This window comes from Arvicanthis niloticus, chromosome X (genome assembly GCF_011762505.2).
Source record: "Arvicanthis niloticus isolate mArvNil1 chromosome X, mArvNil1.pat.X, whole genome shotgun sequence".
In the NCBI taxonomy this organism is placed as follows: domain Eukaryota; kingdom Metazoa; phylum Chordata; class Mammalia; order Rodentia; family Muridae; genus Arvicanthis; species Arvicanthis niloticus.
Genome location: NC_047679.1, coordinates 10,269,221 through 10,295,027, shown reverse-complemented (window position 1 = coordinate 10,295,027; position 25,807 = coordinate 10,269,221). Strand labels below are relative to the sequence as shown.

Here is a 25,807-nt window from a genome sequence, read left to right as displayed (position 1 = left end):
AATTGTGTTACTTCTAAAATTTACAATGATAGTCATTATAATTAGGAAAACGTTTAAAGACACTGGCAGGGTATTTCACATAATTCTAAAACCTCTCTGGATGTTTTACCTTTGCATAGTAAGATTATAAATTTAAAGAATGCTGCTTTGCTGAGCTTTGATGCTGCAGATACTGCTGATAAAATTATCCATGGCTTGAGGTCAGTATTTCCATTTTGGTCAAGCTTCAAGAATAGCATATATAGCTTGATCATGCTAGCCCTTGTTGTCCTGAGAATACTTTTATTCCTGCCCATTGTGTGAAAGCTATTCTTTAACAACATCAACATGTTGGCAGGCAAAGTACATGACTTGAAACTAAAAATGGACCCCCAGACAGAGTTATTATATTAACAGGCTGGCAAGCCAAGGACAGGTAAGATTCTGCAAGAGCCTTACCAACCTAAGACAGAAGTGTATTGCTTTTGATAATGCATATTCCACAATGGGTAAGGAAGGCATTCTTGTTAGAATGACCTAAGACAGGCTCAATATTGTTAATAAAATAAAAAAGGGGGGCGGGGAGTAGGAGAGCTTTTGGTAGAAATCTGACAGTGGCCAAGGACAAGGAAATGGGCTGCTTGGCAGGAATCTGATATTAGGCTAGAACAAAGAAGTAATTTCAGGCAGGAACCTAAATCTTAGGCTAGAACAAAGAAGTAATTTCAGGCAGGAATCTAAATATTAGGCTAGAACAAAGAAGTAGGCTTCAGGCATGAAAATGACTTTGGGCTAGTACAGGGAAATAGGCTCAGATACTTTGGTCATCCTGATAAGCCCTTAGAAACAGTGATCACAGGAGTGTTCATGGAATTGTGTTTAATGCCTTGCTTGTTCTTTGACTATTTGTGTTTATTGTCTTGCTTGTTCCTTGATTATTTGCATCTATTGTATTGCTAGACCCTCAACCTAGAACTGACCTTAATACTTGAATGTAATTAAAATGGTATAAAAGCAAAAAGGAGGAGGAGGGATGAGATAGGGGATTTATGGAGGGAAAATAGGGAAAGGGGATTACATCCGAAATGTAAATAAATAAAATATCCAATAAAAATAAACAGATTTTAATATACAACATATTACACATGTGCCAGGACTTAATGCTTTCTTTAAATTATCAAAATTCAAAAAAAAAAAACCAGAATTCTCGTTATCATCCCAAAATATATCCAAAGCCTCAGCATTGATAAATAAATATGAGATAATATTACAGGGTTGTAGGCTAAAAGCAACATATAATGTTTTGTTATGGATACATGTAAGTTTGAGTAAAATTATTAATGGAAAGGTAGGCTATGGCACTAGTAAGTTACCACATGTACTTCAGTAGCTCAAATACAGAAAATAGACATTTTACAAGCCTTTGCTTCTTTCATGTACAGGGTGTTAATCACAACAAACCATCTTCTAATTTTCTTGTAAATAAAATAAATGTATGAATACTGCATATCCAATTAATTATTTTCCCTTGTATAAAACCAGAGCCTTCTCTAAAACAATGGCTTCTCTTTGGAGGGAAAGAGCAGTGTGTTAGCCTCAGGGACTTGTCAGAAGTCAGCTAAGGGCTGGGGAGCTAAATAACGGCTTCAATAAACTATAGCCTTCATATTACTTTGTCATATATCATGTACATTAAGAATCATGTTTTTATTTCCAAGAACTGAGAGGGGTTAAAGCAACAAAATTCATTTGCCTTTTCTCAGCAAGTGGAGGCCTAAGTGAAGGGCTTTTCTGTGTAATTCTGTTCTGTGCAAGGCTATTAGCCCAGGAATTTTGAACTCCTCTTGTTAGAAGTTTTAACAGAACCCTTCCCTTCATTTTCACATGTGCTTTTTGTCTGTGGTTCCTTGTTTCTTATCTGTGTTATGACAGGAAACTAAGCATCCGAACTGTTTCTTGGCAGAATTTTTGTCAGTTTCATCAGGAGACCCTTAATTATATCTGTAACCCTGCCCCTTTTTGAAAAAAAAAAAGTCATAGACAGGGAAGCATTTATTTAGAATCAGTTTTAGAGAGACATAGGCAGTCACCTAAATTGTTTCAATTCTCTTATGGGCAGAAAATGTTGGCCTATAACTCTGAAAGTATGTGTATTATAAAAGCAACTCAACTTTTATTTACCTGATGTAATCGTCATCCTGGAGGCTAAAGAAGCTCACCCTTTTAGGTCTTTCTGAACTCTGGCTGGCTCAATTCAGCTGTTCTGGCTGAAACTCCTCTCTAAGCTGACTGATTCTATCTGAGTTTTCTCAGCTTCTCATGGAATTGCTCAATTTGGCCACAAACTCACTTTGACAATCTATTCTAATCTTCCGGTTGCTTCTCATTCTCTGGCTCATTCTGTCTTCACCTGTGTCTAGCTAGTTCTCTCCTCAAACTGTCTCTGTAAAACTGTCCCTATAGAAACTGCCTGAAACTCACTGAACTGAACTGAACTGAACTGAACTGAACTGAACTGAACTTCAATGAACTCCACTCCACTGAGCTGCCTCTCAAATCACTGACTCAACCCAACTGACTGGCTCTACTGACAGACGAGCTCCACTGTACTAAACTCAACTAACTGACTGGAACTCAGAGATTGGCATGCCTCTGTCTCTTGAGTGCTGTGATCAAAGGCCTAGACCTAAACTTTTCTTTACATGAAACTTGCTCTATACAAGGCTGGCCTTGAACTCAGAAATATGCTTGCCTCTGTCTCCTGTGATTAAAAGCATGTCTGGATTTTAGCCTGGCCACACATACCTAGAAGGTCTTTGGATATGATCCCTTGCCAGAGCAGCCATGTTGCTAGATTAAGCTTTCTCAACAGTGCAAAAGAAAAGGCACCACAATGAGCAAAAGAGAAAGCCTTCTAGAACAAGTTCCTGTAATCTGAGGACTTTTCCTCAAATTTATATTTCATTACCTTCCAATATCACAGGAAGAATTAAGCCTGCCTTCAACATGCAGGCATTGGCTCATAGACAATAGACAGACTCCAGTTATAGTCTCTAGTCAATATGTTGAAGACAAACCAGTGAAGAATAATAGCATAGCAGGTTAGCTATGAAAAATAAGCCATGAAAACTCAGCTTAAATGGGATGCATGTGAATGAGTTAAAATCATTTTCAGTGCTCAGAGTTGTTACTTGTTGCTATTTACATAAATACTAAGAATGGGTTATGATATTAAACAAGAAAGAAATAGAAATAAGAATGAATTTTTATATATCTTAACAGGTAGAAAACAAAGCTTTAAAATATCGTATGCAAGTAAACGTGGAGAACATCAGTTATAAGCAGGAATACTCTGCAAGGAACACCAAAATCTATGCTTTTGTCCAAATACAAATGACGCTAAATAGAAATTTGAGATCCTGCCCCCGTCGAACTGAGAGTTGCTCACCTCAGGCTCCGCCGCCAGCGCCAGCCGGGGCTCGGACTGGGGCCCGGGCCCCCAGAAATGGCCCTCTGGCCCTCAAAGGGCAACGGCTCCGCTGGCCACTGGGACTGTGGCACAGGAAAGGCAGACTTTAATGCCAAAAGGAAAAAGAAGGTGGCGCAGATACACCAGGCTCTGAACAGTGATCCTGTGGAAGTGGCTGCTCTCCAACGAATGGTTATCGGTGAGGGAGGGCTCCTGACTGATGAGATCAGGTACCAAGTCTGGCCTAAGCTCCTCAGTGTCAGCCCCAGAGAGCCACCGGTGGCCTGTGTCAAGGAAGGATCTTCGAGACATGAGCAAGGACTACCAACAAGTGCTGTTGGACGTCAGGCGGTCTCTTCGGCGCTTCCCTCCTCCCATGCCAGATGAGCAGAGAGAAGGGCTCCAGGAAGAGCTAATCCATATCATCCTCCTCATCTTGGATCGCAACCCTCAACTCCACTACTACCAGGGCCACCAGGACATCATGGTCACTTTTCTGCTGGTGGCGAGCGAGAGGCTGGCAACATCCCTGGTAGAAAAATTGTCTACCCACCACCTCAGAGATATCATGGATCCCACAATGGACAACACCAAGCACATCCTAAATTATCTGATGCCCATCACTGACCAAGTGAACCGAGAACTCCATGACTTCATGTAGAGTACTGAGGTGGGGACCATCTTTGCCCTCAGCTGGCTTATCACCTGGTTTGGACACATCCTGTTGGACTTCAGGCACGTTGTGAGGTTATATGACTTCTTCCTGGCCTGCCATCCACTCATGCCCATTTACTTTGCAGCTGTGATCGTGCAGTACCAGGAGCAGGAAGTCCTGGATTGTGACTGTGACATGGCCTCTGTCCACCACCTGTTGTCCCAGATCCCTCAGGACCTGCCCTATGAGATGCTCCTCAGCAGAGCAGGAGACCTTTTTGTTCACTTTCCCCCTTCTGAACTTGCAAGGGAGGCGGCTGCTCAGCAGGAGGCTGAGAGAATGGCAACCTCTACTTTCAAAGACCGAGCTGGCATCAACTCAGCAGAAGCCAGACACGGTGCTGCGGCAGCGGCTTCGGGGACTTCTGAGGCTCGAACAAAAGATGTCCTGACCAAACCGAGGACCAACCGCTTTGTGAAACTGGCAGTGATGGGGCTAACGGTGGTCCTTGCAGCAGCAGCACTGGCAGTGGTGAAGAGTGCCCTGGAGTGGGCCCCCAAGTTCCAGCTGCAGCTGTTCCCCTAAAGTCATCCAGCAGCCACTTCCTCACCCAGGGCACCAAGCTCTCCCCATTTCCAGAAAGAGGGTGAAGTTGCTGTGATTAAAGGGTTTCTGTCAGGGGTGTTCTGTCTGCCACCCTTGGCAGCTTGTCTTTTGGCTTTGGTGGCTAGCGACACTGACCGGGCTTACAGGGCCCGAGTGCTTCCGGGCACCTCTCTCTTCTCCTGTTGGAAGTGGCTCTGGAGCACCTGGCTACCCAACTCACTGCTTAGAAAGTTGGGCCCAGTGATGCCCTCCTTACAGCACCACGTGTCTTGAGTATCTTTAGACAAAGCAGGCAGGATGGTCCAGCCTTGGAAGGAAAGCAAGGGGCGAGAACTCTAGCCTGGGAATCAGCTGAACCCTCTTAAAAGCGGCCCTATTAGCTGGTCTGAATCAGAGATAGACTTGAGCTGGGTTCTAATTGAATTTTTATGATCCCAGCCTAGAGCTCACATGCAGATTAATCACCAGGATAGTGTTGCCTGTGTCTCCCTGTTCTTTCTGCTCTACAAGCCACAAAGACAAAGATACAAAGACGTTTTTAATCCTGTTTTTATGATCGTGTACTACACCTCACGTAGCAAGTACTCTTCACTTTAAAACAAACTACTCATGTGTGTGTACATCTGTGTGTGTGCAGGTGCCCACAGACAGGGGCCACAGCTGGGCTTTGGGGTTCCCGGAGCCTGGTGTGGGTGCTGGGATCTGACTGCCAGGCCTCTGATGAAGCAGCAGCCATGCTCTTAACTGCCGAGCCAGCTCTCCAGCCTCTTTCATAGTTCCTTTGTGAGAGAAGCTATCAGAGCATTGAGCTTCTACTGGGCTAACATTTATTCTTTCCTTTTTTAGAGGGGAATGGAACCCAGGGCTTTTCACATGCGAAGCAAGTGTTCTACCACTGAGCAGATCCATCTTTTTTTTTTTTTTTTTTTTTTTATCCTCCTGCCTCAGCTACCAATTATCTGGGATGGCAGGATTGCACCTGAGATATTCTCCCTGCTCAGTTTAGCCAAAGTTGTTTGTGAATACCCCCATACCCTACAGTGCCACTTCCTGTCTCACTTTTTCTTATTTTCCTCTAATTACCTACCTTGGCCTGTCTTTGTTGATCTCAGCTGCTGGTCTCAGGATGGGAATGTCCTTGGAAACTTGCCAGCATGTAGAAGGGTTTGGCAGGTGCCCCACACCACCAGCCTCGCTATACCTGGGCTCCTCCAGGAGAGGTGTACAGGATCCATGGGATCACTGGGTCTTCCTAGGATGGCTTTGTTAAAGGTGAAGCCAGGTGTGTTTTATAGTAACTGGCTTGAAAACAAAAGTGCCGTTTGCTGCTTTAGAGGGTGTAGTGGGGAGCTAGTTTCCTAATCTTTCCTGGGCACTCTTCTCCAGTCCTGCCATGTCCACACCCCACACGTGTCTCCTGCCAATCCCCTTGTCCCCTGTGCCTATTGTATGCAGTGGGACACTGCATGCTTGGCAGCCACGAAGCCAGAGCATATAGGCGTCCAGGCTAAGTTACACAAAGCACTTTAACTAAGTCAAGCTGGAGTGGTAAGTCCTTCTCCACACAGGAGCCCTGCCTGGAGTGAGTGATTCACTGGGATTCATTCAGGATAAAGGATGATTCTAGGATCCAGAGTGCTAAGGTGACAAATACTATCAGTCTACCATGGGAGCTTGTCATTCATGCCTCTAGCCTGCTTGAAAACTGTAGGAAGTTTGCTGGCTGAGGGAGGGGCATGGGCTCAAGGTCCAAGCCACTATTCTGCATCCAAACAAGCAGGTGGCACTGGCTTGTGCTGACCTGAAGAGTGGTCTGTGCCCATAACAGGACTCCCCTAACACTGAGAAGAAAGCATTGTCAATTTACCTTCAGGTATTTATTTACTCTGTAAAAAATATGTGTAGATGTTTTGTACAGAGCCCTGTATGAAATAAGCACCCTTATGTGAGTCCTAAATAAAAATAAAAATAAAAATAAAAAAAGAAATTTGAGCTATATAAAAACTGAGCAGCTAAAGAGGAGGGGGTAAATCTTTATATAAACAAATATCTTATAAAATATGGAGTTTTACAATATATACAAAACTAAAACACAGCAGGAGAGTAGAGCTTATAAATTGATATACAGATACATGAATTAATTATTGAATACCTTCTTCATTGTCCAGGAAATGGGTAAAACTACCATGCAATATTCAAGCACGATGAGAGAAACTACTTTATGCAGGAGAATCACTAATGGAAAAAGACTCTTAAGTGTTTACCTACCACAATAACAAATTATGCAAATATAATGTTAAAAATACCCAACTTCACAAAAGCCCCAAAGCTAGGTGAGGAGGAGCAGAGGAAGTACATGTGGAACAAAGAGGTGGGTGTCTCATCTCAAGTATTATGATGATAATCAGTATACACAGGTCATGTGTTCCACTTACAAGCCCAAGGACAGAACAAAATCTAATCCAGCTACATGTCACTTACAAAAGTCACACACACACACACACACACACACACACACACACACACACACACAAATCAAGGCTGCACAAAAGGTTAAAGTGAAAGCCATAAAAAGATATACCATTGTATTTATTCAAAGCTATAGTGTAACTGTACTTTTAGTGACTTCATTTGGTTCCTTTATCTACCGCCTTACTCCACCCTATCCTTTCCTTTCCCCACAACACTAGGTAGGAGAGAAGGAAGGTTAGAGGGGCAAGGCAGCCAGCATAGATCTCATTAGACTACTTCTTGTTAATTAGAGGCATGTCCCTTGTACCTTGGGGCAAGCCCAATTTTCATTGTCAGGTTATCTCTAACCAACAACCCAGCAACCAGGCAACCCGGCAACCTGGTAACCCGGCAACCAGGCAACCCGGCAACCAGGCAACCTGGCAACAACAGAAACAACAGCAATGAGGGAGGTGGGGAGTGCACCACCACCAACAGCAGCAGCCTCTGGGGGCTCTGGCAGTTTTATACCTTCAAGAGTCCCCAGAACTCCAAACATAAACTATCTCAGCTGGCAAAGTCTTTCCCCTGCCAGGGCATGAGACAAATTATAGTCAGCTGCTGTGGACAATCTGAAACAGCTCCATATCCCACACCCAGGATTAAAACAAAAAACACATTTCCATAACATGTTTGTGTTTTTTAAAGAAACCCAAATTCTCACTCCACTATAGGACAAAACTAGAAATAAACAAACAACAAAAAAAAACTACTACAAGAGACAGGTTTTGTAATAATGTTTCAGTTCATTAAGTGGAAGTAATAGCCTCGAATTTTAGGTAGGTAATGCACTTCCAAATATGAGAAGTAGAAAGTAATAGAGTCAAAAGGCAAAAATGATAAATTCATAGTATTATGAGTCTTTTCTTTGGGGGCAATAATTTTGTATATTGAGTTTCTTAGTAAGCTTTAAAAAATAAGACTCAAGAGGAAACACTTGTTGATTACTTGACCTTGTATTCATGCCACAATGTTCCTGTGAAAATCAGAGGATGACTTGAAGGTGTTGGTTCTCTCTCCACTATGTGGGCCCCCGGGGTGAAAACTCAAGGATAATGTCAAGTAATTTTACCTGCTGAGCCATCTCACCAGCTCTAGTATGAGATGTTTTAATGATATAATGTCAATAGGTAACAAAACAAGCAAGCCAAAATACATCAGAAAAAAAAAATAAAGAAGACATGATCAGCATGATTGTCATACTTTATTTGACACATGTAGAACTCTGAATACAACAGAAGAAAATACATTTTTTTGAAGTACAAAAAGTTATGCGAGCTAGATTATCTTGCTAGGAAATTTAATCAGCTTTATTTTTTTATAAATATTTCTAATCTAGTGATAGGTAAGTTATTTGTTTTGTAGCTGTCAGCCGTTCATTGTCAAACTATAAACATGTACATAATTCCCATGCAAAATGCAAAAACATTTGTTTTGCCTCAAGACTAGCCATATCGTAGTTTGTTTTTAATTTATCTGAGAATTTCATACATTTGGACACTGTGTTTACATCATTTCCACCCCTTACTCTTCCCTTCTAACTCCTCCATCTCACCCCCTCTTTAGTTCATGACCTCTTCTCTAATAATATTTGATCTTTACACAATACACTAATTAGCATTGTGTTTATTTGCATGTGTTCAGCGTTGACCACTTAGCCTTGGTGATTACTCCTAAAATGCTTCTCCCTCCATCAGCAGCTACTGACTACCTATAGCTGTGCTTCTCAGCCTTCCTAATGCCGAGGCCCTTTAATACAGTTCTGCATGTTGTGGTGACCCCACCACAAAATTATTTTCATTGCTATTTCATAACCATAATTGTTCTGTATTTTTGAAGATAGAGGCTTACTAAAGGGGATCACAGCTCACAGGTTGAGAACGGCCAACTGATAGCTATCCATCTAGAGTGGGACCTTGGGAAAATTTTTCTCCATCCATATTAACCTCTTGACTGGTGTGATCTTTGCAGGTCTTATGCAAACAATGCTGTCGTTTAGAATTCGGGAGTGTATCTACTCTGTCCTATTCAGAAGACAAGATTTCTTAGCAGCTGTGCCAGCCTTCAGGCTGTCACAATGTTTTCACCTTCTCTGCCATGATGTTCTCTGAGCCATAGGTGGAGGAGTTATGTCAGAGATGGCTCATTCGAAGCTGGGCACCCCACAGCCACATGGTCTCTGCGTTTTGACCAGCTACTGTTCTTTCTAATAGGCTACCTCTACGACAAGACAAACTTCTCTTGAGAGGGAAGACAGCACTTATCCATGGATATAAGGATAAGTATTTGCAAGGCAGGTAGAGACCACATGACTTTTGTAACATGGCAGTAGTATGTTCTGTTTTAAGGCCCATGACCTTTCTGGAGGGTAAGGGGAGGTAATAAAGAGGGACAGAGAATGAGGAGAAATAAACAACACTACTGATGTTTGAAAAAGCAATAGAGAAATCTATCATTTTATAAGCTTTCTTATATATACATATACTATATACATAAATATATGCATACATATTTATGGCCACAACAGTGACCACACTGACATATATATATATTAACCTAAATATATATATATATATATATATATCCTAATTTATTAACCTAAATGGTAGAATAATGCCTGTACCAGGAATCATAGACTAGGGAATAGGCAAGGGATATTAGCCTTCAAGTTGTTGGTCAGATGTTCCAAGAGACCCCCAAGTAATTTTATTACCATTGCTCTTGGTTGGCTACCACAACCTCATTACTGAAGACAGCACATCTCAGGGCTTGAAGAACTACTCTGGTAACCTCTCAGAGTGTTGGAAGGTGCTACTCAGCTCTAAAGCTTGAGAACCACAACAGTGACCACATTGGCACAATAACCCAATGATTTGGGCTTTTTGAGATATGGTTTCACACTGTAGCTCAAGCTGACCTGGAATTCAGGGTGTATCCCAGGTTTGCCCCAGACTCACATCAGTCTTTCTACGTCAGCTCCCAAATATCTGGATTACCAGTGTGATCCACCATCCCCAAGTAGGAGTCTTTATCTTTGAGAATATGGGATCATTTACCAAGATACAAGGTGCAACTTAGGAAATAACTTTGGGGGGCGTTGTTGTATTTTGTTTTTTAGGTTTAGGGTTTTTGTTGTTATATTGAATCTTTGAGAAAGAATTTAAAGTTTCATGAGTAGGAAGGAAAAGAGGATTTGGAAGGACTTGGGGGAAGGGGAAGAACACAATGAAAATATATTTAAATTTAAAATGTTTTAAATAACAAATTATAATAATAATCAGAAGAAATAAAAAATATTTTATATTTGAATGATATCCTTGAATTGTCATCACTCAGTTGGGTGAGGGGTCTGTTGCTTTACTTAGATATAAACCATGGGTAGGCAAGAAGAAGCAGTTTAATTTTACTATTTTAGCTCCCTATCTATCTGGCTGTATCTTCTGTCTGTCATCTTCTATCTATCGTCTATCTATTTGTCTATCTGTCTGTCTGTCTGGTCTGTCTTCTATCTATCTATCTATCTATCTATCTATCTATCTATCTATCTATTTATCTATCTATCAGCGTTGGCCCTGAAATCTTGTCTGTTCTGTGGAACAATTCTAGCAACTGGGGCCTGATGATTCTCTTCTCTGTCTCTGTACACCTTAAAAAATCATCTCTCCAATCTTTCTACTTTTGCTTCCCTTCCTCTTGTCCTGGCCATTCACACACTGTTCAGTCGACTACAGTTGTTAGGCAGCTGGGGCTGATGCATTCCACTCTGCAGTGGCCATGGTGAGGATAGCTTGGGCTAGCTGCTCCTGTCAGGAAAAGAAATGATAAGCTAAGGTGTGAGCTGAGGCACCTATCAAGCTACCCAAAAACTGGGCATCCAGAAGTGGCTGGAATGGGCCCCAGCACAAGTGCCCATTAACTTGGTGGGATTGACAAGGGGCAGGTGGATGCTCACATTCGGATGGGATTCCTAGCAGGTATGTAATCCATACTGAGAGGTGTTTCAACTGCCAAGCACCAGTCACCAACAGACTATATGTTCAGCATCTGGGTCATAGGCTTGAAAACTGAATGCCTGGGGACGGTGATATAGTCCAATTGATAGGTAACTGCTTAGCATGCATAAACTGGGAGTGGTGGCGCACACTAGTAATCCCAGCACTTGGGAGGTGGAAGCAGGTAGATCATGAGTTCAAGGTTCTCATCTGCCAAGTAGAACTATAGAGTTTGAGGATACATTGGATTACACAAGACCTTTCCCTACTCCTGTTCCCTACTGCAACCACCAAAAAAGGAAAGAAGAGAAAAGTAAAAGAAAACCTGAGTGCTGGAAAGAAGCTGGGATGTTAAGAGTGCAGTGTGAGAGAACAGCTTGCAGGCAGGAGCCAGCCACCGGTACCTCTTCTGCTATGAAGTAACCAAAACCCAGACAGGTTTGGCAATGCCTAAAACCATCATTATTCTCTGCTACTTCTAGTATTTCTTTCTGTTACTGGCTTCTTCCTTACTACTGAAAGTGGGCAAGAAAAGATGATCACCCTACAGGACCCTTTATTGGGCTGAAGTTTGCAACACCAGAGAATGTAGCATAGAAGCGTGTCTCCTAGATGATTCTGAGTGTAAACAATGTGCTTCTATATCCAGGGAATTCTAGTGTGTTTTATTTCCATGTTTGTTTCCTAATCGAGAACAACATTATAGAGTTGGATTGGGGAGGTGGGGAAGAATCTAGGAGGAAATGAGGCAGGGGAAGCCTTGATCAGAATACAGAATATATTTTATGAGAACATTTTATTTTCAATAAAAATACATGTAATACTAAAACAAAACCAAACTGTTTCTCTACTAGACCACTGGAGAAAATGCTTCCTCTCTGGACAAACTAGACGCAGTAGGGTCATCTAGAGTTCATTACCGACTGCTAGCAAACACTCTGGTAGGAATAGCTGCTAACAACTCTCATTGGAGCTGTGCCTTCAGAGGCCCAGGAAATCAACTGCAGTTTTTTGCATATTTGTCTCAAAACATCCTTGGAGTATAGTTCAAGATAGTTGATGCTGGCATAAGGGTAGTCCAGCTGGCTGTTAGATTGATAGTCCTTTTGCTCAAGGCAGCCCAGGCAGCAAGAGAAGTCAGTTGCTGCGAATCAGGAAAATAGGTTGCTCCATCCCCAGCTCTTCTTTGCTTGTTTACAGGAATATAAGCACCAGACATAGGCTTACAATATAGACCTTAAAAGTTTATCATTAATAGTGACAGTGATTTTTTTTTTTACAAAGAATTGATGTGTATGGTTATTTTGCCTATATGTATGTCTGTGTACAGACACACCTTATGCTTGCATACCTCATGCCAGAAGAGGCCAAAAGATGGCATTGGATGTCCTGGACTGCAATTAGAAATGACTGTGAGCTGCCAAGTAGGTTCTGGGAATTGAACTTAGGTCCTCTGGAAGGCCAACCAGTACTTTTAAACATAGAGCCATCTCTCCAGACCCACTGACAGTTATTTTAACAGTACTTAACACTGACCCAATAACCAAGAAGAGATGTGTCACTTTCTTTGTCTTCATCAGGCAGTTATTAATTTAGTAGACTATTATATGTTATGTCAATATTGATATTTTTTCCAGTTTTAAATTCTATTTTCATTTCCCTACAGGTTCTGTTTCAGGTTGTCAGCTTGTATAATTTTCCTGCTCTTTGGATATTGGTTACTGTACTCAAGCCTTGCACAGTACAACTAAGAGGCCAAACCTACTCCATCTTGGGACCAGCCTCCATCTTAAAGAAAAAAAAAAAAAAGCCTGAGAACTTGACCTACAGCAGAACCCAAGCTGCACCTAAGTACCAGGAAGGACCCTACAGATTGTCCTTGGCCAGAGTTACTCCCTGGCTACTTCCTTAGCAACAGTTAATCAAAGATTAGTCTGACTGTTTCAGATGTATTTTCAGACCCTTTGTGATTGTATACGGTCTTGCTTCAGAGCACCCACCTGTGCGCTTACAATAGTCATTCAGTTAGATGCTTGCCAGGGTGGGCACCCCCTCACTTGCTTCCATTTTCTATAAAACCTTGTCCAGATGAGAGTTCTGGGCTGCTTCACCAAACCGCCCTGTGGGTAGAGTTTGTAATAAAGAGACCTTAACATTGGGGTAGGCTCTTCGGTGGCCTTTTGAGGTTCACCAAAACTTCCTGGTACAATACTACCTCCAGTGCCTTGTAAATATCTGGTCCCACTATGACAAAATGAGTTTTGTTCCACTGCACATCATCATTACTATAGAAGAGTTGCAAAGTCATGCAATTTTTCTAATACTCAAACTAATTATCAGGAGCAGAACACTAATTTTTAAATTACCTGACTTAAGGAGAACATGAATAAACAATGGAGGACAAAGTAGAGGATCTAAATGGAACAGGAAGAGGCTGTGCTGAGAGAGGCTTTCTTCCATTTCAGAATCACTGCTCACTAATGGCAGTGTGGGAGGAGAAATGTCCTGATGATGAAGATTGCTATGCTACAGAATTAGTCTTTGGAGTATTGAAAAGGGAAAGATTGTAACCTTGACTATAAACTGGAGTCAGAAGGAGAGATTTTTTTTTTATTGGATATTTTATTTATTTAAATTACAAATGTTATCCCCTTTCCTGATCTCCCCTCTGGAAATACCCTATCCTATTCCCCTTCCCCCTGCCTCTATGAGAGAACTCCCCCACCCACCCACCCACTCCCACCTCCTCTCCCTGGCATTTCCCTACACTGGGACATCCAGCCTTCACAGGACCAAGGTCCGAGGGAGAGAGATTTTTTTTAAAGGCCTATTATAGGGATGAACAGATGGCTCGGTGTTTAACAGTACTTTATTCTCTAGCGGAGGACACAGGTTCCCAGTACCCAGATGTATGCTACTTCACAACAGACTGTTTCCAGTACCAGGGTATCAGAGACACTCTTTTGGTCTCTGGTGGCACCAGCATGCATACACATGGTCCACAAACCATGGGAGCAAATCAACCAAGCATAAAATACAATAAATATCTAAGAGCTATTCTAAATCCCACTTCCTAAAATTCTGTATCAGTAGTTTTTTAAAAATATTTTTCCTGGATGAATGATTATATCATGCAGTCAGGGTTGAGACCCCATGGTACCAAGAGTTTTCTGCTTCCTGATGTCATTAAAATAATGTCTATTTATACATGCTATTGATTGACTCTAACACACAACACATATATGTACACACACACACACACACACACACATATCTTCAGACAAGCAGGGTCAACCAGGACTAAACCTTCCCTAGAGGGTTTTAAACATTTGTTACTCTGTGATAATGAGGCTTTTAAAGCATTTTTAGGGGAGACATTGTAGTTCAAAGCTGTAGGAATAGTGGCAAACTATTTGGGATATTTAGATCAAAGTTCAAATGAAATCAAAGAAATAAAATAACTGAAATTATGGTTTAGAAGAAAGAAGTAAGGGCAAGAAAGTTTGATGATTGAAAATGAAATGTTTTTGAGGTCAGCATGTAAGGCAGGTGTTAGCCTACTATTATTATTAGTTGGTTCTTTGCTTTATGTTTTGATATAAGTGAGTAAAGACAGGCGAGTGAAAAGCCTAGAGTAGGATAATATGGTTGGCATATCAGGTAAGAGAAATTAAATAGACACTGTGGGGGCTGGAGGGGAGGGACAGGATAAAGTGAAGCTTTCTACCTAGGCTGATCCTTCTCCTTGAGTTTCAGGAGACATCTATTTGTACCCTTTCCTGTCCCCTTCTCTACCATAAATTGTACTATGACTTAGTATCTGTTCATGTAGAAAGGGGCGGAATGACATTTATGCCTCCAGCAAGTTCTGCATGTTCACACAGTATAAATACATGATTAAAAATAAGCACATCTTTGCCTAAGATTTAGAGCTTTACCCAAATCTTCATTTATGTGTAATTTTGTCCCTCGTGCTTTTAATTTTTCTAAGAAAAAAGGTTACAAAAAGCTTTTAAAATTATTGTAATTAAAACTATTTTATGGATATTATATGCTCTATTTCATACATACATTACATATTTTAAATAAATAACAAGATTTAGAGTATTTTTTTCCTTTGAAGAGAAAAAAAACCCTCCCTTTTCTCAGTTAGTCTCTTGATTTTGAGTGGCAAGAAATGCTTTGACTTAGACTATACAATCTGACCCCATTTGCCCATGGTAGTTCTATATCATCCTGAAGGGAATCGCTAACCAATTGGAAAAATAAGTGTGCTGTATGAATTAGTTCAGCTCTCTTCCAGGAAAAGAACAGGTGCAAGGAGATCCTTTCAGTCTCACTCAGTGTTTAACTTTTTGTGATTCTTCCACCATGCCTTAGGAAGAACACTTTTTGGTGCTTTGGAAGAGATGGAGCAATGTATTTACAAGTATAAAATGGGTTCATTATGTTGAATCATTCTGCTCAACAAAAATCTGCAGCTTTATGAAAGGAAATCAGTTATTGTCAAAGTTTATATGCTAATGACCCTTTTGATAGTCAAAGCACACTTAAAATTCTTATTCATAGGCCAGATGAGGACTTAGAAATACTGAATTTTAAAACAAAGTGCTGTTTTCCCCTTGTTTTTTTGAGAAAGAAGACTGAACTTGAACAAAATGCCCATTTGTGTCATGGTCCCCACACAACGGAACCACAGTTTCAATCATGTATGCTTCTATAATACAGGCTGCAGCACACATTTCAAAATGCATAATCAAAGAGTAGCATACATAGACTGACCTCCATTCATATTAACAGGCTTGGTAGATTTCCATACTAATTAGCATCATTGTGCCCTATCTTTTATAGATAATGATATAGATACTGATCAATGTGCTGAGGAAACATGGTTAATCTCACTTCTGATTTCTCAATGAACCACTGTAAGGTAAAAATTTGGGGAAGTGTGTTGACTGAAATGCTCAAGTCACCAAGGACCTTCCACACATAGCCACAGAGAGGACTTGAAAAATAATACATGCTCTTTAGGAAGTCTTTTCTGTCTGGTATAGAGATAAGAGTCTGATCTCTATTTTTATCCTTAATTATTAATTCTTGGTGTACTGGATGATTTAGACCTTCAAGATTGTCAGGTCTTGTTGCTTTTCACTGGGATCACCTTTCCCAGATTCATTGACTTTTTGGCTATTTCTTTTAGGAATCACCATAAAACGTGGAAAGGTAAAGGTTTTCTGATTCTATAAGTGTTTTATTAGGCCTTTGCTGGTCTCTGTTTCTAGTGAGGTTCTTGGGGAATATGGGACTATCTGATGATTAGCTGATAAACTCAGCTCTGCTTTGTTGTCTTTTCAAATACTCATCTATTTTGCAGCCCTTAAGCTCTAAAACATTTAGGATGTTTTTCCAAAAGTAAAAGAATACAACCATTGGTATAGTAAATAAAAATGAATGTAAAAAGGGTCCCCCTTTCATATCATATACTTGGGATGTAAAAGGCCCATTTAAGGCCCATCCTTCAGAGAGTAGATTTCAGGTTCATATTAAATGAATCATTCATTTTCAGATAGAGCATACCATGTTATGACTCCTTCCTGAAGAGGAACAAGAGGAAGAAACAGTATAAACATCTGGCCGTGTGTCATCTTCTATTTACATAGTTGAAAACAAATTTCAGTGTGACTGTTCAGTAGAGTAACCTTTTCTGGCACAAAGTCGAATTCATGATAATCTTATTGAAAAATTCATTTCAGTACCTGATTTGGGTGGCCTGCTATGTTCTCACTGTCTTCTAGATTTTAAAGAATGGGAGGCGTTAGGAGGGGATGTTGGCGTGGGCTGAATCTCGGAGGAAGGCTAGAATAGTAACCAGAGTAATGAAGGCAGAAGTGCACAGAAGGTTAACAATAGGAGCAAGTGTCTGGAGGACTCGGAAGGCTCAGCACGTGTGAACAAGCACAGCTGCTTCAGCCTGGCACCGTGGCACATACTTGAAGTCTTCAGAAAAGCAGGAGAAGTGTTCGAGCCCAGGAGGAACATAGCAACATTCTATCTTCAAAAGTGAGGGAATATTTAAATTTTACTAAAGAGAGGGATGGTAGTTACAGAGATTTAACTTTTAAACACACACACACACACACACACACACACACACACACACACACACACACGTTTCCACATAGTCTATACACAGAAATATGCACACAGATAGAATAAAATAACGTACAAAGAGGGATAAACATTAACAGCTGCCAGGAGGTGAAAAGACAGAAAGTTTGTTTTGTTCCTGAGAACTAAGTAACATGGGATTATAAATTTGTAGTGGTGAGTATTGAGATTTGTATGATTTCTCTAGAAGGCCTCATAATTTCTGCCCTGGGGTAGGTGGAGAGTGGAGGCCTTTTACTTTGGAATGTTTCCGTGCAGTGTGATGAAGTGAAGGCAAAAGACAGTGAAAACCAAAGGACAACACCGGGAAGAAGTTGTGTAACTGCACCTGGTCAGGTCAGCTATGGGCAGCAGAAAGCCTTGCCATATATAGATTTTTAAAGAAGAGTTGTTTTTTGTCATATGTGCCCTCCCCCAGCCTTGAGCAGGCTGGAAAGACCTTGTTTGCTTGTTTCCACGGGAGCTTAAAGACCCAAGTGGAGTCATCCACCCAGGCTGCCTGTACAACTTCCTACAGGAACTTAGAAGAATAGACTGCCCACTGAGCTTGCCTTGGGACATAATCCAGCTGAAACAAAGGATGAGTTCAATGGGGCTTTCTCTATATATACAAGAGCTGAATATTAAACTTTGAGCCTTGATTGTCGTGGCTTTATGCTTCTCTCCGTCTCTTTTTCATTTTCAGCCTCTCTTTCAGGTGAATCTAGTTTGTCCGTGGCTGCTGGGCAGCTACGGTCATATGACAAAAATCCTGAAAAAGGGACCTAGGTCATACTGCAACTCTGTGGTATCATTCTTGTTACATCACTATATTCTTCTTCCTCCTCCTTGTTATGTGGCTTGGATATTTGTAGTTGCATTATCAGCTTTTAGACAAGGGCATTGTCCCTCCTGACTTCTGAACAGGGAGGAGGAAGGAGGAGTCCAGGGCTTTCTCTTAAGGAGGAAGGGGGCCTTTCACAGGCCCTTCTCTAACCTCTTTTGACAGAGCCATGTCACGTCACCTCCCTTGTTGCCAAGGAGAAATTCAGGTTTTATGTTTCTAGATACTCTAGTAAAGGGGTACCAGAAAGAAAAGTTCAATAATTGGGGTTAATAGTGCAGAGTGTCTGTTATAGAAGTGACTCCTAGCAATTGACATTTCAAGAAAAAAAAGGAACTAGAGATAGAAACTTATAGTAAAGTAAGTGAAGAGACTCGGGCTATTTGAAGAAGGAACATATCTTAAAAACAAATTTGATTTATAGGCTCAAAGGAGGAAAACTAGAGACTTTTACTTATCATCTATCACATTGTCTGTTTTCTTGAATAATTATTGAAAGTCATGATTCTGGAAACTCTACCAGCTTCATATAGATGGACAATAAATGTCCACAACTCAACTTATCTTAAATCAGTTAAAAATAGACGATTTAAAATATCAGGAAAGCTGGCTACTTTTAGTCCTAACACTTGGCAGGCAAAGGTAGGTGGGTCCTTGCAAGTTCAAGATCAGCCTTGTCTGTAGCGTGAATTTCAGGCCAGCCTGGGCTACATAGTGAGACTCTGTCTTAAAAAAAGTCAGGAATAGAGTATGGAGAGATTGCTCAGTGGTTAAGAACACGTGTTGCTTTTGCAAAGGACACGGTTCCCAGCATCCATATGGTAGTTAACCGTTATCTGGAATTCCAGAGTATCTGAGGCCTTCGTCTGGCTTCCAACTGACACTACACATTCACAGTGCATAGACATGCATGCAGGCAAAATACCATATACATAAAATAAAAATAAAATTTAATAAGAGGTCTGTGATGGTAGTAATAAATATGGGTAAACATGCAACACTTAGAATTTCATATGGGGGCTGGAGAGATGGCTCAGCCATTAAAGGCTAGGCTCACAACCAAAAATATAAGAATTTCATATGGTTCAGTTTTTTTTTTCATGTTGACATGCTAGCTCTAGTAGCATTGGGTTCTTGTCATTTATTTAATGTTATTTTCCCTCACCTCTCCCTAGTCACCTAACAAAGTACCAAGTACAAATTCATCATTGAATTGTTTGGTTACGTGTGCCTGGCTTCACAAACAACGTAGAGCTTTGGTAAATCTCAAGCACACAGTGATGGGATTGAGGGACGAGAGCTTTTTTGTGTATTAAATAATCCTTAACACAGCTAAAACAAATGACATCAAATCTAGTGTCCTCAAAGCTGTGACTATCAGTGGTTCTCCTGACTGGTTGTCCTCATCCAGAGCTCACATATCTCCATCTGTGGCATCGTAGATTATCTTCTTCCATCTGCTTTTTCCCCCTTTCTCCTTTCTAGTTAGCTCTATATGAATGTAGGATTAGAAGAGGAGAAACTTGGGGCCCTAAGCCTACAGTCTGGATGAAGGAGTTTCTCAAACAATGATGTTCTCAAATACCACAATGATGCTGTTTCCAAGTTATGGGACCTGATGAGGAATATAACTCCCTTAGCAGTTGTTCAGTGATGAACCAGCACAGAAACCATGTGAAATAGAAGAGGTTTAAGCTCAATGATATCTCTTTATGCAGCTTAACAAATTTTCCTTTGAAAGTGGCTTTCTTTCCAGTGACACTTTTCATGCTAGTGTGTTAAAAAATGCCACCGTCTCAGGCTTTTTATTAACTTGTCAATGCATCCAAAGTGTTTTACAGAACCTCCACGGGGATTTTCTCGTCTATTAAGCCTCCACGGTGCCACATCGGCTTCTCTCCCTAATTAACAGTGACAGGTTCTTTTTAGTGGAAATATCCCACTCTTGCAGTACAAGAGGGAGCAGGTGGGTGGAAATGGATTTGGATCATTTGCTACACAAGCAAAGGGAAGCGAACAGTGTTAATAACAACCATCTGGCTGCAGAGGGGATATTGAGCAAAGGGCCCCAGACAGGGAAGTCAGACAAATCAATGGTGGATTGAAGTGACACAGGCTCTTGGAACTGAACTATCTTGGAGTGAGATTTTTCTCCACCTCGAGACCACATTGCTGAGTCCACAATGCTGATCTGTCTATATTTCCAGTATATGAGACTGTTCTGAGAGCATTGGCATTACCCTATGGACCCATTACCCATGCCATAGGAGTCTGTTAGAAGTTATTGTTTATTTGTTTTTGAGTAATCCCTGTAGTTTGTTTTCTTCCTAGATTCCATTGGTCTGTATAGTCCTGAACTGAACTGTAGATACCATTTGTCTTTCTGCCCACTTCACCATGTCAATAGATCCAGATTCCAGGGGATCATGAATCTGTCTCAAGTTCACTACAAATCTACTAATATAACCAAAGATTTGGCTCAGATTCATAGAACATCCATAAAAGGATGCCAAAAAAAATTGCCAAGTGGCTGTAGCATGATTTGAGAGGACACACCCTGTCTCTCACCCAGCTATTTATGTGAAGAGCTTGTTAGAACATCTGAAGTTCATGCTATTAAACAGTCTGTTCAGCAAGTTCCAAGGTTCAAAGCAAAGAATCCTTTGCAACTTTCATTCAAAGTTTCAATAGCATTCAAGCATAATATTCAAGCATTGAGCATTTTTAGACTTCTAGTTTTAGATGTGGCATATGTAGATCTTGAAAGTTTCCAGACCCATCTTTATGACAAGAAAATACAACCTCCAAAAACAATCACCAGTCATCTTTGACCTATCACAGAGCTGAGATGCTTAGGGGAGTAATACTGTGAGACTCGGAGAGTCACAGCCAGCAACAGAAACATGCCATGTACTGGGAAGAACATTTAAATAGGGATTTTGAGAACTTGCTAGAAGCTGGTTGTAGACTAGTACTGAGTCTTCTGGGGAGGTACGCTACTGAGGACACTTGTATTTTCTTATGTATGTGAGTACACTGTAGCTGTCTTCAGACACACCAGAAGACTGCATCAGATTCCATTACAGATGGTTGTGAACCACCATGTGGTTGCTGGGAATTGAACTCAGGACCTCTGGAAGAGTAGTCAGTGCTCTTAACCCCTGAGACATGTCTTCAGCCCTTGTATTTTCTTTTTTAAAATTAATGTATTCATTTCTATAAGTGTTCTATTTGCGTGTGTGTCTACGTTACAAAAGAGGGCATCAAATCCTATTGTAGATGGTCGTGAGCCACCATGTGGTTGTTTGGAATTGAACTCAGGACCCCTGGAAGAACAGCCAGTGCTCTTAACCACTGAACAATCTTTCCAGCCCAACTCTTGTATTTTCTTAGTAGGCAAAAAAATAAATAAATAAAATTAAAAAGACAGACAAAGCTTACTGTATAACTCAGTGTTAGTGTTCTTACCTCATATGCATGAAACCCCAGGCGTCATCCCTAGCACTAGAAACAAACATTAAATAAGTAAACAACTACCTTAAAAGATTTCATAAGCTCTGATGCCCACAGTTAGAGATAACATCAAACACAACCCAACTCCTAACCAGATTAACATGGGATTTATAAATGAAGGGCCATGTTTCTATTAGCTAATATAATGTGTTTGACTTTTAATAAAGAATTCAAACCATTTTTAAAAGGAGTGAAAATCAGTTCAAACCCTGGCTGTGGTAGGACCTTGGGCCAAGACAAGGCTCTCAGTGGCAGCTTGGACCTAGACATCCATATCAAGGCCTATGGTCCCACCACAGCAGCCAGGATCTGTGTTGATGTCTGTGGCCTACTTTGATAAAAGACCATGTGGATGTCTGTGGTCTAGGCTGCAGCCTGAAGCCATGTTAATGTCCATGGGGGGGGGGGGCAAATTGATGTCAATAGCTTGTGCTGCCACCCAAGACTATGGTCCAGACTGCTTCTGAGGGTCTTGTCTGGGTCTGTGGTCCTATTGTAGCTGTGGTTTGTATTCATGGTCTGTACTATTGCCAGAAACCATGTGCAAGCCCACGATCCTCGTTCCTGCTGACTGTAAAGAGTAAAGGAGCCAATTTCATAGTGACATCAATGACTTCAGATTCACAGTTAAGAAAGAGGGACTCAAAGAACTTTTGTGACATCCTTTACTCCCACCTCCTCTCACCCTACCCCCTAAAGTAGCAGTCTAAACAGGAAGCCATTGAAGAGAACTCTTTAAAAGTGTGGTAGAGAAGCTGAAGTTAGCGCTCCACAATTAGTGGCTGCTGGCAAGGATGCAGGAGGGGAAGGACTCAGTTCTATTTAAGGGTCAGGTCACTCAGAGTGTGACCATGCTCCAGTGAGTATAAGGACAACACAAATTAGACTTGTTTTTTAAATTTTCTTTGTTTAGTTTTAATTTTTAGTCTTGTGGGTTTTAGGGAGTTCAACAAGGATTGGAAGATGGACATGGAAGGACTGGGAAATAAGTGTGATCAGAGTGCATGATGTGAAATTCTCAAAGAATCAATTAAAATCAGTAAAAAAAATAACAGTACGGGACTGGGGATATATTTCAAGGGGTAGAATACTTATTTAGAGTTCATGAGGCCTCATGTCTTATCCTCAGCATCGCATAAACCTGATGTGGTGGATCATACCCATTTTGTAATCTTGACATTCAGGAGTGGAGGCAAGAGGAGCAGAATTTCAAGGTTATCAAGTATACAGAAGCCCAACCCAGATTTGGTTTCAAGAGACCTTGTTCAAAAGAAGTAGAAGGAGGAGGAGGAGGAGGAGGAAGAAGAGGAAGAGGAGAAGAAGAAGAAAAGAAAGAAAGAACAAAAGAAAGAAAGAAAGAAAAAGAAAGAAGGAAAGAAAGAAATTAAGCCAAGCAACTGTTGTAGTAATTACCAAAGAGTAGAGTTAAAATGACTAAGTAGGTGATTGGAAAGATCAGTTAAGAGTAGTTACAGGTCTTCCAGAAGTCCTGGGTTGTAGTTCAAGTACTTCCATGTGACTCACAACTATTGGCAACTTTAGTTTTGGGAGGTCTGATGCCTTGTTTTGATCTCTGTGGGCACCGGGCATGCATGTGCTACTTATGCATTCATGCAGGGAAAACGTATGTACATGCATATAATTAAAATCAGTAAATCTTTCAAAAACATAGCTATTTAATATATTAAGGACTATAGAATCTAAAACAGACAGCATGTAAAAACAGACAACTAATTTAAGCAGAGAGTAAGAATTTTTTAAAAATAAAGGGATACTAGAAGTAAAAAAAAATCTAACAAAAATAAAACACACTTCGGATGGGATCATCATTATACTGGCCATGGCTAGGGAAAGAATCAGTGACCTAGAAGGAAAGTTGGTTGAAACTTTTCAAAATGAAATGAAAAAGATAGAATATTATCTACAGCTCTTCAACAAGTGAAATAATAAATTGGCTATAATTACCACAATTAAAACATCATTTGGGGAGAAATATGAGACTGCATAAAAATATAGTTTTTTTTTCTAGAAAAATTATACTGTCCCATAAAATGTTTCAACAGACTCCTTACTGGCAATTGATTTAATTCTGAAGGAGGGACTTTCTAGCAATGATATTGCTATCTTATTTGGGACTATTGGAATTAGTAAGAAATCAGCATGTATACATCGATAAAGCCATTTGAGCTATTTAACATGAAGGGAGATTTATTTCTCTTGCATAGGAAGGTTCAAGCTGCTAGGAGAAAGATAACAGCATGGGATCCACGGAAATCACTAGAAGAATCACAGCCCTTTGTTCTTGTAGCTTTGCCATCTTCTATGGTATTTTGCTCATCTTCTGAGTCATAGTTGACTCATTACCAGCATGTCTGTGCTAACAAATAGGGGAAAGAGGGAAAGGAAGTAAAGCCCACAGCTTGTCCTTTTAAGAATGAATAAACGATTGAACACATCAGTGGCACGTGTTAGGTTTGTCAACACTTTCTTTTACTTAGTAACATTTCTGCTCAGTCCTTGTCCTTTCCCCTGGTTTTCTTTCCTGTGCACTCAAGAGTAGCATTGACTAACCTGAAGGCATCTGAAACAGTGAGTTTTGGAGAGAAGGCAAAACTTTTATCTGAACCTTTGTGCTGGTCTGGTCTTTGCAAGATGGTCAAGAATAATTATTTAAAATAGTTTTGAGACAGACCTGAGAGGGCATTGGGGTACTGCAGGCCTGTAATTTTCAGCTGTTTCGGGGGCTGGGGCAAAAGAATCATAAATTCAAAGCCTGCTTGATTATAGAGTGAAACTTGGAGCTACTGTTTTATCTATAGTGCAGAGAATATCAGGAATATCAGGGTTTTTTTTTTCTTATTTCACAAATGCTAAAGAAATAACTCAGTATTTATGCTGTTAATTCAGACTTATTTCAGAGGGTAAATTCAGTGTTGGCTTATTCAAATGCGCTATCTAAAATTATACACAATAAATATAAGGTCATGGGTATACATGACTTACACACCTTATGAAGGAAGCAGAGGTATTGTAGAGACAGAGGACCAGGAAGCTGGCTGTGATAGTATCTCCTAGAAACAAGGAAGATATCCTATCCCCATGATGTCTCAACAATATGGCCACTTAAACAAGACTTGAAAAAGAATAATAGCAATAGACATGTTAACATGGAAGGGGGAAATCTCACAGAGTTCCACCCATAGACAAAATATTATGGGAACGAGGGTTAGCCTATCCTAGGGATGAGCCCCCTAAGTGGTTGTCCAATTCAAACTGGTAAGCCCTGAAATCCTATGCACACAAACTGCACTCAGTGGACTTAGCAGGTTGTATTTATATGTTACATGTTACAAATAAAATTTATGTTACACATTTATACATATATATATTACAATAATAATAAAAAAGAGGGCACCAATTTGAGAAAGAGTGGGATGCATGGACCATATTGGAGGAAGGGGACATGATCGGGGTTGGAGGGACTATAAGGACATGTAGAAGTGATATAATTATGTCTTAATTTAATGTTTAATAAAAAGGAAAGTAATTTCTTGAAATAGACTCTATTTTTTTCCTCACAGACAAGCCTACTTTGTGAGTCAGAAAGACATGTAGGACAACTGGTTACAGAAGTCATCTGGCTTTCATCTCTCTTGTTGCCAAGAATGTTTCCTCATCTGCTGTGTTAAAGGTGCTTATTAAGATTTTAATCTTCTACATTCCAGAAACAAGGTAAGTAGAAGGCAAGAACATTCTTTTAAAGAATGAGGCAGGAATTTGATGCATTATTTCCACTTAGGGGTGTGCAGAGTTTTCATGCATCAACTCTCTGAAGCATTTGTTCATGTTCAAGGATCTGTGTGAGTTGATTCAATAAAGTCATCACAAAACTAAATTCCATAAAATCATTATGGAACACACTTATACTAAAAGTGAGGTAAACATTTGCTATGTCTTTAAATTATTTTAGTGTTTTTTCTATGATCTATGCTGTTGAGGGCATTTCCATTTCTGTTATCTGTATGGAAGGCCTACTATGTAATAGTATGCTGCTGCAAATCTCTTTCCAAGACTCCATTCAGTGACATGGT

At 40.5% G+C, this 25,807-nt stretch overlaps 1 pseudogene; it reads left to right on the top strand.

Annotated features, from left to right (window-relative positions):
* The first annotated feature begins 3,450 nt into the window (after nt 1–3,450).
* On the top strand, nt 3,451–4,814 carry LOC117694826 (TBC1 domain family member 20 pseudogene; annotated as a pseudogene).
* Nucleotides 4,815–25,807: the final 20,993 nt, after the last annotated feature.